General features: G+C 41.3%; 1 protein-coding gene and 1 long non-coding RNA gene across 2 annotated transcripts in view; one reads left to right on the top strand and one right to left on the bottom strand.

The window, feature by feature from the left end:
- Positions 1–16,071, top strand: part of Alox5 (arachidonate 5-lipoxygenase) — a 51,108-nt gene that overhangs the window by 14,579 nt on the left and 20,458 nt on the right. The window lies entirely within an intron of this gene.
- Positions 1–16,071, bottom strand: part of Gm38880 — a 35,077-nt gene that overhangs the window by 1,680 nt on the left and 17,326 nt on the right. Inside the window, exons 3-4 of the long non-coding RNA XR_869387.2 lie at positions 8,084–8,187; positions 156–190 (exon numbers count right to left, since the gene is read on the bottom strand). This is a non-coding gene — a long non-coding RNA (predicted gene, 38880). The remainder of the gene's footprint in view (positions 1–155; positions 191–8,083; positions 8,188–16,071) is intronic.

Here is a 16,071-nt window from a genome sequence, read left to right as displayed (position 1 = left end):
CAGACCAATCTTGAAAATAGGAAAACTAAGTTAGAGAAGCTATATTTCCCAACATCCAAATTTCTGCATAATCATAGTATTCGGACGAAATGTAGCCGTATCATGAGCAATGACATAGACTTCCAAGTCCAGGAAAAAAAATCCCTTATACTTACAGTGAATTGAATGTGGTGGGATCAGCAAGACAAATCTGTATGTAAAGAATAACCTTTTAAATAAATGGAGCCAAGGAAACTAGATAGGCAAAGTACAAACAACCATGACATTGTGCACACATGTACAAAGTACATGATGTTGGATCCTTACCTAACACCAAATTGATTACCTAAAAGGTGGAATTAAAACCATATAATCCTGTGAAAATACAAAAGTAAACATCCATGGCTTTGAGTTGGCAAAGGATTCTGAGACAGAACACCACATCACACATAGCAAGAGAAAAACGGATGACTTGGCATCACCAAAGTTTCAGGCTTTTATGTTTCAAAGAACCCCATGAAGAAAATGAAAGACTGTTGGGGAAGTGTTTGCCTAATGAGCAGAAAGAGCTGAGTCCAACCCCAGAATCCACATTTAAAAAAAAAAAAAACAAAAAACAGAAAACTGTGGGAGCTGCAGAGACCACCCAGCAAATAAAATGTCTGCCACACAAGATGGAGGACCTAAGTTTCAATCTTTGGCATCCACTTAAAAGCCCAGAGCTACAGTGCATGTCTATCACCCCAGCACTGTTGGAGTAGAGACAGGTGGAATATCAGGGCTCACTGGTCAGCCAGTCTAGCTAAATCAGTGAATCCAGGTTCAGTAAAGAGATCCAGTCTGAAGAAATAAAGTGGAGAGTGACTGAAGACACCCAACATCAGCCTCTGTCCTCTACATTCACACACACACACACACACACACACACACACACACACATGCACACGCACACACATACACAATCAGACATAGTAATGTATATGTGTGATCATAGTGCTGAGGATGAAGAGACAGGTAGATCCCTGAGGCTCTCTAACCAGCCATCCTAGCCTACTTGGTGAGCACCTATCTAGAGAGAAAGCATATTTCAAAAACCAGGTGGATGGCTCCTAAAATATGACAGCTGAGTTGTCCTCTGGCCTCCGCATGAATGGATACACTTGTGCACACAAACATACCTACACACAAAGAGCCCACAGAATGAGAAAGAATATCTGCAGAACAGTTATGTCCAAACTATATAAAGAATTCTTAAAACTCCAGAAAGAAATAATACAATTTTATTTTTTATGAAGTTATTTACTTACTTTACATCCCAATCACATCTTCCCCTCCCTTTTCTCCTCCCAGTTCCTCTCTCTCATCTTCTCTCCCCACCCCTCTCTCCTACTCCCCTTCTTCTCAGAAAAGGGCAGGCCTCCAATGGAAATTAATCAGCTTTGGCATATCAAGTTGCAATAAGATTAAACCCAACTTCTCCTATAGAGGCTAGACAAGGCAGCCCAGTTAGGGGAAAGGGATCCAAAGGCAGGCAGTGTAGTCAGAGACAGCCAATGCTCCCACTTTAGTAGTCTCATATGAAGACCCAGCTGCGCAACTATTACATGTGTGCAGAGGGCCTACATCTATCCTATGTGTGCTCTCTGGTTGGCATTTCAGTCTCTATGAGTCCTTATGGGCCCAGGTTAGTTGAGTCTATGGGTTTTGTTGTAGTGTCCTTAACTCTTTAGGCTCCTACAATCCTTCCTTCCCATCTTCTGCAGGATTTCCCAAGCTCCACTTAATGTTTGTCTGTGGGTCTCTGTATCAGTGTCAATCAGTTGCTGGGTGAACTCCCTCTGATGACAGTTATGTAGGATCCTGTCTAAAAGTATATCAGAATATCATGAATAGTGTTGGGGGGGTCCCTCTCATGGCATGGGTCTCAAGTGGGCCAATCATTGGTTGGCTCTTCCTTCAAATTCTGCTCAAAAATACAATTTTAAAAGGGGTAAGAACTCAAAGTCCAAAGAATGGACATTTCTCCAAGAAAAACATATAACTGGGTAAACACATAAAAAGTCAGGTGCTACATTAGTTGTCTGGGAAATGCTAATTCAAGCCCAGTACAGCAGCAAGAATCAAAAAGTCATATTATTACAAATTTTGGTGAAATTACAACACTCATATACCACTGTTGAGAATGTTAAATGGTGCATCTGCTTTGGAAAATGGCTTAGTCATTCCCCAAACTAACAAATAGAGTAATTATGTTGCCCAGCCACCGCACTCTTGATTATGTACCTATTAAAAAGGAAGTCATATGTTCTGATGGTTACTGCTCACTGCCATCTAAACTGGAGAAGCACATGCAGGTCAGTGTGCCTGCAAGCTCCAGGGAGGATTAAGTGAGTGAGAAAGACCCAACTTGAATGTGAGTGGCTCCATCCTACAACCCTAGAGTCCTAGATCTAACATAGGGAGAAAGGGGGAAAGCAAGGACCTCTGGCACTCCCCTTTCTCCACTTCGTGGACCACCATGATGTGAATGGCTCTATTACACCTCACCCATCCCACCAGAATGGACAAGATCTCTCAATCTGAACAAAACATAACTTTCTACCCTGAAGTTGTATTGAAGTCACAGTGACAAAAAAGACACCTAATACATATGTCTACTCTAAAATTTCTATCTGCATGATTGCTGTTCTAATAACCGCACTAACACAAAGATGCGTACAACCTAAATGTCTATTAATGGACGAATGGATAAAACGTCATATATCTGTGTAATTTGATGTGGATTCCAGGGGTCAGACGCCACTCATCAGGCTTGGTGGTGGCACCTTTACCTGATGGCCATCTTGTCAGTCCTACTATATAGTCTTTAAAAGCTTTTGAAGTTTGTTAGTGGGAGGAACATATAAAAGTTTGAATCTTTGGGCTAGAGAAACCCAATAATGCTTCAAACAGAGCTTACTGCACCATCTTGGTGGGGCTTCAGAAGGCTGAGGTGCCAAGAGAAGCACAGAGAGTGAAGACCTGCTTCATGAGCTTCAGTGAGGAATCAGGACTCTGCTGGTATTGGGCTGTAGGCCATCATGTGGTATTCTGGCATGAGATCTGGCTTCACTCTACCCGTGGCCTAAGAACTCGAATGAGGCTTAATTAGTGAATAATAGATTAATATGTTTGGCAGCAAAAATGTGAAGACACGATAGCACCTAGCATGTGCTACAGCTACTGTCTGCTGCTCTTACCCAGGTGTCCAATGAGAGAGATTCCTTGAGTCTTAGAAGAGGCTTTGGAGTTTTGAATGAGCATTCCAAAGACTCTGGAACTTTTAAAGCTTTGAGGGCTTTTAGAGATGAACAAAACTTATTTTCCATTATAAGATTGGCATGAAGCTACAGAGAATAGGATGGGAGTTTATGGCTTAAATTTGTTTGAATGTCAAACTGACAAGGATGCTGGACTTGTGATGGCTAATCTTGTCAACTTGACAGGATGTAGAATTATCTAGGAGACAAATCTCTGGGTGTGTCTGTGAGGGAGATTTCAGATCGGGTGAATTAAGGTGGTAATTCACCCTCTGTGTGTTTCCCCACCAAGTGAACCACAGTAAACCTTCTACTAGGAAGTTGCTTTTATCAAATGCTGTCACAATAAAGATAGAAATAAATAATACCTAAACTAGCATAGCAGCCAAACATAGACTAGTGTCTTTAAAGATTACCCTTATCTGAACATTCCTCATAAAATGAATGATACAATTAATGACATGACATTTATGACTGGCTTGTTTTACTTAACATGATAGTTTCTAGGCTCATGCATGTTGTAGCAGCTATTAGTATTTCATTCACTATCTGTAGAAAGAAAAGACTCCCAAAAATTGTCCTCTGACCTTCACACACATGTCATAACAGGTGCACAGAGAGAGAGAGAGAGAGAGAGAGAATTCATATAGAGGAAAAGAACCACATGATCAGCATTGCCATGGCGATACCTTACTTCCCAATCTTAGATATTATCTATTGTTCTCATCACTGTGACAAAATGCTTGAAAACAGCAACTAAAATGAGATTGTTTCACCTTGGACTTTGGTTTGTTTGCTGTTTTGTATTTTTGTACAGTCTGAGAGAAGACATAGAGGCAAAGTAGGAGGAGCTGATGACATTGAGCCCATAGTCGGGGAACAGAGAGAGATGAAGTCTGGTACTCTACTTGCTTTCTCCTTTGTATTTAGTCTAGGACCCCATCTCATGGAACGGTACTATTTACATTTGGGGTGGGTCTTCCCATGTCAGTTAATGGCACTTTAGCAACTACCTCACAAGCATGCTGGAGGTTTATCACCCAAATGATTCTAGGTCCCATCAAGCTAACTGTCAACATTAGCCACCATTGTTAGCTTTTTCTTAGATTGAAAAGTACCACCGGGCCTGGTGGCGCATGCCTTTAATCCCAGTACTCAGGAGGCAGAGGCAGGCAGATTTCTGAGTTCGAGGCCAGCCTGGTCTACAAAGTGAGTTCCAGGACAGCCATGGCTATACAGAGAAACCCTGTCTCGAAAAAACCAAACCAAACCAAAACAAACAAAAAACAAAAAAACAAACAAACAAACAAAAACCAGAAAAGTATCTGAGTTAAAATAACTTATAGGAAATGTTTATTTTAGATCATTGTTTTGGAAGATTGGGTTTACAGCCAGGAGGACCTATGGTTTTGCCTTGTGTCAAAGAAGCACACCATTTACAGTCATTGTGGTAGAACACAAAGCTACTTAATCTCACAGCAGCTGGAAGACAGACAAAAAGGCCCATGGTCCAACATTCCTTCAATGTGTGTCAAGTGACTGAACTTCTGGCTACCATTTCTCAGGAAGACCATTAGCAGGAGTCAAGCTTTGCCTTTATTATCCAAAGTATAGATGTTGCCTAGGGGCAGAGGGGCCAGTAATAGCAATGATGACTAAAGATATGTGTTCCTTTGGGGAAATCATAAAAATGTTCAAATATTGACTATGGAGATGGTTACCCCTATGTGATAAGGGTAAAAAAGACTTTAATTATTGACTATCATTGGGTAAATTTTATGGTATAAAAATTATATGCCTATAAATCTGTAAAAATGTTTAATTAATTCAAATTGTAATATAGACTTCAACATAGCAACAAAATCTATACAACATATAGAGAACAGAAGAGCAAATCATGATAACCAGGCTCAGCAAAACCTCTTAGGTATGACACCAAGCACACACAGCACAAGGACAATCGCCACACTGGACTTTGTCAAAACATAAATCTTCTATACTTCACTGAACTCCACCAAAACAGTAAAATGATAAAATGGGCCAACGTATGCAGACTGCATCCAGCAAGAGGCTTAAATTCAAAATATATAGAGAACACTAACAAAAGGTAAAAAGACAGGTTATAACAAATGCTGCCAATGAGGGATGGAGGTCAAACCCCAGCACTCTGGTAAGGTCAAAAAGCCACAGCCATTCCGGGAGACATATCAGTTCTTCCTCAGAATTATAGATAGTGTCACCTCGTGACCCAGCAGCACTTCTTATCACAAGTGTTTCCAAAAATAATACAACCAGAATTAGGGGTGTAGCTCATGGCAGAGCACTTACCTAGTATATAGAAGAGCCAGGGACTCAGTGCACTCAGTGCACACCCCTGTACTGCAATATTAACATTAATAACTAAGCCATGTGTCTACACCAAATACTTGTATGCAAATATTCGTGGCAACCGTCTTCCTTGGGGTTTCTATTGGTGTAATAAGACACCATGACCAAACGAAACTTGGGAAGGGAAGGGTTTATTTCACTTCATACTGCCAGGTAATATCTACCAGTGAGCCACTGAGACCAATATAGTTGATCATACAATGAAGGCAAGATGCCAGAATCGCATGCAGCTGTCCCATAACTCTGGATTCTGTTGCTAAGGGAAACATGTGGCAGTGGAGCTATGACCAATAACAAAGAAGTGACATCACATCCCAGGGGTGGCTGGGCTTGGTGCCGTGCCTATTGTCCTAGATGATTTGGGAGGCTAAACAGAAGAATCATTTAGTCCCCGATGTTCAAGACCAACCTATTTCAAAAAGAAAATTCAGTATGTCAATGCTAAGAGTAAGGGTTGAGGGTACTCTCACTGATGTGATAGATAGCTAGAGAGATGTTTAGGGTCTGAAAGGGAGCAGGGAAGAAAGAGAGAGAGGGAGAAAGAGAAAAACAGGCAGAAAGACAGACAGGTTGAGAGAGATAGAGACAAATGCATATGTCTACATACCCTAGTTCACAGTTTAAAAGTTAAAAACTCTTGCGCCATCCCTGCATGGTGTAAGAGCATAACCTGATTATACTGTAGTCAGGCCAAAAATTCAAAAATTCAATGTGTATGCAAGCCTTTCCGCTCAGCACCCTATGATGTAGTTTGGAACTTCTGTACTTTTACAGGGCATAGATCATTGTCCCAGAGTCTGCCTTCCCTTCCATCCGGCTGAGGAAATCTTCAGCTCTCTTCTCCATTTCAACTCCCTGTGACAAAGCCCTTTATAGAGTTCTACAGGACTTCTAGTCTGTGGAGTGGGTTAGGACAAAACTCCAGAGTGAGTCAATTTGTTGTCAGCCACTATTATCTTAGTGTGGTTTGGTGCACACCTAATTAGACTTCTTACCCATTACACCTAAGAGATCACAATCTAGCCTGATCTGGAAGCCGTTTACTTCATCACAACCTGGGTCTTGTGAAGAGGATGAGAAGGGCACTGTGAAATATCTTGTCCCTTTCTTAAGCCCTATTTTACTCCCTCCTTCCAAGCCGCTGCTCTCTTCAGCAGCCCGCCTCCCACCCATGCCCCATTTCCGGTCAGAAAACACTGAACTTTGCACTGTCTGCACAATTGTGAAGTTCCCCTTTCACATACACTTTCAGGCTTCCAGATTATGGAAGCTGAGCAAGAGAATACTTCCAGGAATGCTGCTGGCTTGACTCAGTAGCCCATCTGGGAAAGGGCACAGAAAGGGCCCAGGTCAGAGCTCCGTGGCCCCTGGCCCTCACTCGCTGCACTGTCAGTGAGTATGACACAGTATACTGTGGTCTGAGGGCTCTCACATCCCTGACCTAATACGTCAGTATCTTCAGTTTTCAATCATCATTATGCTCTGAAGACCAGCCATTGACACAACTCGACAGCCTTTCATTTTAATTCCTGCATAGTTAAATGCATCACACATTTTTGGTTTTGTGTTCTGAAAACTGAGCGCAGGACCTATTAAATGGTAAGCAAGCAAACACTCTATCCCCAGCTCCGGAGGCATCATTCTTGGGTACCACTTTGCTATATTCATTTGGCTACCTGCTGATGAACACATGGGTACCTCCTAGTGCTTTCAGACTGAGCCACAGTGAGCTTTCTGCTAACGTGAGAGAATTACTCTGGGGAACATGTCTAGATGAAGATCTGTGAGATGACCAAGTGTGTGCGTCATCTGACTTCTCTAGATCTTGGTAATTGTTTGCCCAGCTGTCCAGACACTTTCCACCCTTAGCTGGTGTTGCTGTAAGATGCCATTCCCCTGCATCACCAACCCATTCGACATGAGACATTTTTGTTCTCGACTGTCTAATGGGTAGGATTGTGTCTCATTTCTTCGTCATAAGATGCTACATATTCATGGATTACACATAAGCACTACAGGCTGAGCCAATGACTCCCCTACTGGTGAACATTCAGCTCGATTCCCTACTTCTGTTTGTTTTGAATATTACAGAGAAGCAACTTGTATGCATGATATATAAGTCATTTAATCATTGGCAGATCTGTCTAGAGAACATTAATCACTTGTCTCAAAGCAGCTCTCATCTCACATAAAATGAGATAATGTATTGTGACACAAATATGAATGTCCAGGCCTGGCTGGCTTGGGTGTTCTGCATGCTGAATTTCCACACAGAAGCAATTGCATAAACATCCATACCCACAGGATAAGAGAGAGCATTAAACCAAAGCATTTTTTCCAGCACATCAGTGGGAACAAGAGTTGCATGAGCTACATCCAATTGGGGAAAATCTGCTGCAGGTGTGAGAGTTACCTACCTGGTGGTAGTCTTAGCTTTGGGGTGAGAGTTACCTGGTGGTAGTCTCAGCTTTGGGGTTAGTAAGGAAGCTGCTGGTGTGTTTATACGGTCCAAAGATTTCACCTGGTATTTGGAAGGATAAAAAGTCAGACATAGAGGCAGACAATGATTGGCTATTAAAGAGACAAAAGGTGACCCAAGATAACTTTTCTCTAGATCTGCACACCAACTCTTTATAATAACAAAGTTCCCATAAGCTGATCAACCTTGTAAAACCTTTAGAGCAAGTGCAGCTTTCTTTTCTAAGAACATTATTAGTTCACAGTTGTGTCGGGCAAGTGTCACATTTTGCGCGTGCAGAAATGTTGTTTTATGTCCTCTGATGCTAAGAAGGCTCATTCTGAGGAACTGATAAACAGGAGGCGGAGCAGCCAGGAGAGCAGTCTCCAGAAGAGAGAAGAGGGTAAAGAAGAGGATGTCTTTCAGAAGACATCCTTTATTTATAGCAGTTTTACTGGCTATCATGATCTCAATATGACCTTTCTTTCTCCCTCTGCATCTGACAAAACATATACATATAACATAAAATGGTAATATTATCCCAAAAGTTAAAACAATTAAACACAGAGCCTAAAGGAGAAAAAGGTAATGGGTGAAGGAAGCAGGCAGCTAGCCAGCCAAAAAGTCTTTCTAAAAAAAAAAAATATGTATAATTCTATTTGTCAATTAAATGAATGAAAGCATTAAAATAATTAAATTAAAATAACTATTTTAATCTTTTCATAATTTAATTAAAATATGATTATATCATTTCTCTCCTCTCCTAACTCCTCCCCTTCCAATGTCTACACATCCCCCAATTCACCGCCTCCTCTTTTATCTAACCCTTGTTGGCAAATATACATAAAAACCAGTTAACATACAAATACAACCTGCTGAGCCCCTGTCCCCTAAGTGTTGCCTGCATGTGTATGTTTCTAGGGCTTGGGATTAGATGACAAACCAAGCCAGGCATCTCTGGGTGAGACTGACTCTCCTCTCCACAGCTGTTAACTGCTTGTAGCTCTTCAACTAGGAGTGGGACCCCTGAGATTTTTCCCCAGTCTGTGTTGGAATGACAATTATTTTGGAATTATTTGGGTTCTTTTTTGGCAGCCATGTTGTGGGCGTAGCTTTTCTGTCATAGCTAGAAGAGACTATCACACAGCAGACCTTCTAATTTTCTAGTTCTTATGATCTTTCTGACTCCTCTTCTTCGATGCTTTCTGAGACTCAGGTGCTGGAGTTGTGTGGTAGATACATCCCCTGGGTACCACACAACCATTTCTTCTCTTCATTTTGACTAGATGTGGCTTTCTGTAACGGTCTCCTTCTGCTGCAAAAAGAAGTTCCTTTGATGAGGGTTGAAAGTTACACTTGCTTGTGGGTGTCTGGATAAGTATTCAGAATTCCATTAAGAATTATTCTGGTTAGAGAAATTGGCAGTAGTACAATCTATGACCTCCCTAGCCAAAAGCAGTTGGCTAAGTTTCCAGGGCCAAGAAGGATGTCTTTCCTGTTAAGCAGGCTTTGAGTCCAAGTAGACAGTTGTTGGTTACTGCCAAGATATAGGCACCACTACTGCCCTGTAGGGATATCTTGCCATGATGGTCATTGTGGTTTATATTCAATGACAGCTGGCTAAGACTATTGACTCTTTCCTTCCCTGCATATGAAACACAGCTTATCACTTTCTGGTCCTATGAAAGCTGGTCCTCGAGGGACTCTTTTGGTTCCTTTCCAGCTCAAATCCTCCACATTTTATGTGTGGAGTGCATGGTGTCCTCAGCAATAAGGACTTGCTTTTAACTTCTGGGAGGCAATCAAGGACAAGCAATAGCCTATATTGTTTCAAGAGCTCTCTTGGATTTCCCTGATCAAAAGCTCAAAGGGGGCTTGTCATGCATGGTACCGAACTTTTTGTTAGCTACGCTTGGCTCTTGTTGGAGCGAATCATCCCTCCATATGTTGTAATTTTTTATATTGCATGTTTTCTCTTGTTTTTGAGAAATTGAGAAATTTCCCACAGGGTATTAATATATTATTATATTGGCATTACATATAGTGATTCACTGTGAGGCTTCCATGGTCATAAAGACTGCACACTATTCAACATTACGTATATGATGTTGGCTGAAGAGAGAAGGTACTATTCTGCATTTGTAATTTAGAAGGTTGGATTCTCTGGATGATTTTTTTCTTTTTTTTTAAGCCTAAGTATACTTTAATTTGGTACTGATATAGTAGTTCATAAAGATGATACCACTATGGTGTAGAACTCAAAGTTATGATATTAAGTTCAGGAAGCGAATGTATGTAATTCATTGCAAATTTGCAATGCTTGATTACACATGTTCAAGATTCAACACGGAGAGGCTTCTGATACTACGGTGGCACCAGCAGGGAAGTCACAAGTTCAGACTGTCTGAGACATGCAATAAGGTTCTTTCTTAAAGAAAACAAAATGTGGAAAAACAGTCTTGAAATTTTTCACAGCTCTTTCTTCCTTTCAATTTTCTTGTGCAGAAATTTGTGTGATGATAAGAATCAGAATGTTGCTCTGCATTATCTAGTAATACTAACTATCTTGTGGAGTGATCCTGTGCATTCACCAGAATGCAAATACTGCTTCCTTACTAAATCACTCGGAGCCACTGATTCCCATCAGCTAGAAACAAACCTGAGCAACAGAGTCAGTGGGCAGAACACCATAATCCTCCTAAGAGCATGGAGTTAGTACTCTTCGCATACATCCCTTTATTTATTATTTATGTATTTATTTTCGGGGAAAGGGATAGCATTTTATTTTTTAATCTTCTTATATCTGTTGAGGCCCGTTTTGTGACCAATTATATGGTCAATTTTGGAGAAGGTACCATGAGGTGCTGAAAAGAAGGTATATTCTTTTGTTTTAGGATGAAGTAGTCTATAAATATCTGTTAAGTTCATTTGGTTCATAACTTCTGTTAGTTTCACTGTGTCTCTGTTTGGTTTCTGTTTCTATGATCTGTCCATTGATGAGAGTGGGGTGGCGAAGTCTCCCACTACTATTGTGTGCAGTACAATGTGTACTTTGAGTTTTACTAACGTTTCTTTTATGAATGTGGATGCCCTTGCATTTCGAGAATAGATGTTCAGAATTGAGAGTTTATCTTGGTAGATTTTTCCTTTGATGTGTATGAAGTGTCCTTCCTTATCTTTTTAAATAACTTTTGGTTGAAAGTGAATTTTATTCAATATTAGAATGGCTACTCCAGCTTGTTTCTTGGGACCATTTGCTTGGAAAATTGTTTTCCAGCCCTTTACTCTGAGGTAATGTTTTAGCCATTGAAGTGCATTTCCTGTAGGCAGCAAAATTCTGGGTTCTGTTTATGTATCCAGTCTGTTATTCTATGTCTTTTTATTTGGGAATCTGGTCCATCAATGTTAAGATATTGAGGAATAATGATTGTTACTTCCTGTTATTTTTGTTGTTAGAGGTAGAATTATGATTGTGTGACTATCTTCTATTGGGTTTGTTGAAAGAAGATTACTTTCTTGCTTTTTCTATGGTATAGTTTTCCTCCTTGTTTTGGTGTTTTCCATCTATTATCCTTTGTAGGGCTGGATTTGCGAAAAGATATTGTGTAAATTTGGTTTTGTCATGGAATATCTCGTTTTCTCCATCTATGATAATTGAGAGTTTTGCTGGGTATAGTAGCCTGGGCTGGCATTTGTGTTCTCTTAGGGTCTGTATGACATGTGCCCAGGATCTTCTAGCTTTCATAGTCTCTGGTGAGAAGTCTGGTATAATTTTGATAAGTCTGCCTTTATATGTTACTTGACCTTTTTCCATTACTGCTTTTAATATTCTTTCTTTGTTTAGTGCATTTGGTGTTTTGATTATTATGTGATGGGAGGAATTTCTTTTCTGGTCCCCTCTATTTGGAGCTCTGTAGGCTTCTTGTATGTTCATGGGCATCTCTCTCTTTAGGTTAGGGAAGTTTTCTTCTATAATTTTGTTGAAGATATTTACTGGCCCTTTAAGTTGAAAATCTTCACTCTCTTCTATACCTGTCATCCTTTGGTTTGGTCTTCTCATTGTGTCCTGGATTTCCTGGATGTTTTTGGTTAGGAGCTTTTTGCTTTTTGCATTTTCTTTGCGTGTTGTGTCAATGTTTTCTATGGTATCTTCTGCACCTGAGATTCTCTCTTCTATCTCTTGTATTCTGTTGGTGATGCTTGCATCTATGACTCCTGATATCTTTCCAATGTTTTCTAACTTCAGGGTTGTCTCCCTTTGTGATTTCTTTATTGTTTCTAGTTCCATTTTTAGATCCTGGGTGGTTTTGTTCATTCCCTTCACCTGTTTGATTGTGTTTTCCCATAATTCTTTAAGGGATTTTTGTGTTTCTTCTTTAAGGGCTTCTACTTGTTTACCCATGTTCTCCTGTATTTTTTAAGGGAGTTATTTACGTCCTTCTTAAAGTCCTCTATCATCATCATGAGAAGTGATTTAAGGTCCAAATCTTTCTTTTCCAGTGTGATGGTGTATCCAGGACTTGCTATGTTGGAGCAGTGGGTTCTGATTATGCTAAATAACCTTGGTTTCTGTTGCTTACGTTCTTATGCTTGCCTCTTGCTATCTGATTATCTCTAGAGCTACATGCCCTCACTGTATCTGACTGGAGCCTGTCTTTCCTATGATCCTGGTTGTGTCAAAACTCCTTAGAGTTTGGCTGTCTCTGTGGTCCTGTGATTCTGGGATCTTGTGATCCTGAGATCCTGGATGTGTCAGAGCTCCTGGGAGTCAAGCTGCCTCTGGGACCCTGAAGATCCTGGTGTGACCAAGCTCCTGAGATTCTGTGATCCTGTGATCCTAGGCATGTTAGAGAGCCTGGGAGTTGAGCTTTCTCTGGGTGTTGTGGGGCTGGCTCTCATGTTTTCTCTTATATGTAGATATTAGATTTTAAGCTTTCCATATGTGTGTTTCATTTAAAATAGCCACAGAGGTTGGGTAGCTTTTATGAGACCAGAGAGAGGAAGGAAACTCCCCCCAAAAGAGACATAGAATATAGTGTTATGGGTAATCGTAAGGGAAACTAAAATGGGAGGTTTAAATGGGGAGAGGATGGGAATGTGTTACAAAGGAGAAATTATGGGAGGGACAACTAATACTAAAAGCCTTTTGACTAGCCATATGGAAACTCACAACTCTCAAAGCTTCCTAAAATGTATAAAATGGAATTACCGTATAATGGAAGAGACAATGCCCCAACTAGACATCATATGCTAGCAAGTAAAACTGCCAGTATCAGGAATGGGTTACATCTTGTTGTGTCCCTGATCAAAGGTGACCCACAGACAGTCCCCCATAAACAATATAGGCTATTGTCTATTATTAGTTATCCTTCAGAACCTGACAGAAAATGAGTGTTGTGTCCGGCCAGCAGACCACAACCTGGGTTCTAGCCTGGAAAGGCATTTTGGAAACCTGGAAGAGAAGAGGGGCTAGGTGGCGAGAGAAAAGAATGTAGCCAAGACAGTTACTCTGATCAAGGCTCAAATTTTATTGTTGCGACACTAGTTATGAAGGAAGGGGGAGGGGACCCGATTCCCGCCGAATAATCTCTGGTCCAGTAGAAAGGTGCACGTGTGTGGCTCCGCAGGTTCCAGCAGTGGGCGTGGCAGAACGAATGAGCAGGAAGCTCCACCCCTGAGCAAGCAGGTTTCAGGCTAGGGGAGGGGAGACTACAAATGAGGACATCACTTACTTATGTCATCAAACATGAGAAAATTAACCTGGTGCCCAACCCGAAGCTTTAGCCATACTGACAAGCACTCACAATGATGAAAGGTGCTATATATACATGTGACCAGATGAGCAACAGCATCATCATTCTTTCCCAGCTACAAACCCTGAGACCTATAACTGTGTCCTGCCTTGCAAGATATACTGGTACAATAATGGCACAAACGTTATGGAAAAACCAACCACTTCCTAAAAATCACATTTAAAGCTTATTCCATGAGATGAAACCCATATCCAGAAACTATTAATGAGGCCACAAACTTGAAACAAGATGAGGCATGGACCCTAGGGGAACAACTACTACTGCTATCCTGCTAACGGAGCATGCCACGCCTAAAGACATACTGCCATACCCATAAGCTAATATGTATGACAAGCCCCATCAGAGAAGTTTCTTCTTGGAGTAGATGAGAATTAGCACAGAAACACACACACTCCCAAATGGAGGATGGGCAGACAATGTCAGTTCTTGAAATGCTCAATCCTAAATGGAGTGTCTTTGTCAAACCCCTTTCCTCCAGCCTTGGGGATCTAGGCAGACGTGGCAGAAAGAGCTGAAGGTGGTGGATGACTCCGAAAATACAGTGTCTTTCAGACACAAAGGGGTTGATGGACATTGAAACTCACAGAGACATTAACACTATGTACAAGACTTTGCAAATTCAAGCTAGATAAATCTCAGTACCGAGAGAAGTGGGCACAAGTCCCACCCTCAACCAGGATGCTATTTAAAATTGATACCTGCTCAGAGAGGGAAAATCCATTTTCTCCAATGGAGTGACACTGGGTATATATCAACTGTACTGCAGGGCAGGGCTCATGCTCAAGGGTAGTTGGTCAACACAACATGGGCTCCGTAGTTCTCTTTGGGGGAGGGTGTGTCTCTTTTTGTATTGTTTATATTTTTCTGAGAGAGAGAGAGTAAAAGTGTGGATTTTGGGTGGGTAGGAAGGTATAGAAAACTTAGGAGTCGAGGAAGTGAAAGATATGGTGAAAATATGTTGTATGAAAATTTCAAATAATTTTTAAAATGTAATAAAAAGAAAACAGCCTTATTCCAAAAGAAAAAAAAATCCATAAACCCTTTACAGTGTGTAACACTTTAAGCCTGAGAAATTTATTAAATTTTCTGATTTGGCATTCAAGCATCTAGAGAGTTTTCAACCATAGCTCTTCTGCATTTCCTTTGGAGCTTTACTGCCCACTTGTGTTACATTGCCTCTGGATTGCAGAAAGTCAAGAGCACTTCATGGACCAAAGATGGCACTTAGATAGTTCATTATGGAATGAATACACTTTGTCCTTTAAGAGCCTGATCAGTTCTCATGCTGATTGTAATCTTCTCCTATTTCTTTGTTGAAGTCATACTTTATCAATCATGTCTTTATGAGGTCAGATATCTTTTTTACAGTAAATTGCACCATCTACACCTCCTTAAGCTCTCTCCTTCCAAACCAGATGTCTTTGCTGCCTCTTCCTTATTTCTGTGTAGTTGATCCTTGTGGCCTTCCTCCATGGAGTGTGAGGTTTTTGTTCCCCCACCCCCACCCCCACCACCTGGCCTATTTATGTCTGTGGGTCTGGAGGCCTTTGGCTTCTGTGGGTTGACTTGTCTGTATGTGTCATTCAGTGGAAGGGACATGCCAGTAGCAAGCTAGCTGGCAAACTGATCCACTCTCATCTGCAAGGCTCTCATCTGCAAAGGAGGTAACGGAGAGCCCCTTGGTGTCATATCTTGAGAAAGTTCTTTCTGAGCTGACAAAACAATTTCTAAACTCTGCAGAAAATTTGTATGGACATTTGGGGCAGGTGAAATGGCTCAGCTAGTAAAAGCACTCGCCGTGCAAGCCAATGACCTGAGTCTTTCCTCTACTTTCCTGACTTGCTGCAGGAGAGAACCAACTCCCAAAGCAGTCCTCACAGGGAGGTCCTGTCTGATCAAGAAGCTGCTTTAGGAACCTGTTTCTTAGTTTTAAGAAACTAAGCAGCCTGGAGAGCTGCAAGTGCACCTGCTGAAACCGTGCCTGAGGTACTGACAGCACAGTGCCTCGGGTACTGACAGCACAGTGCCTCAGGGACTGACAGCACAGTGCCTCAGGGACTGACAGCACAGTGCCTCAGGGACTGACAGCACAGTGCCTCAGGGACTGACAGCACAGTGCCTCAGGGACTGACAG

Source organism: Mus musculus, chromosome 6 (genome assembly GCF_000001635.26).
Source record: "Mus musculus strain C57BL/6J chromosome 6, GRCm38.p6 C57BL/6J".
In the NCBI taxonomy this organism is placed as follows: Eukaryota; Metazoa; Chordata; class Mammalia; order Rodentia; family Muridae; genus Mus; species Mus musculus.
Note: the sequence above shows the minus strand (reverse complement) of the source record. Positions and strands in the feature narration are given on the sequence as shown.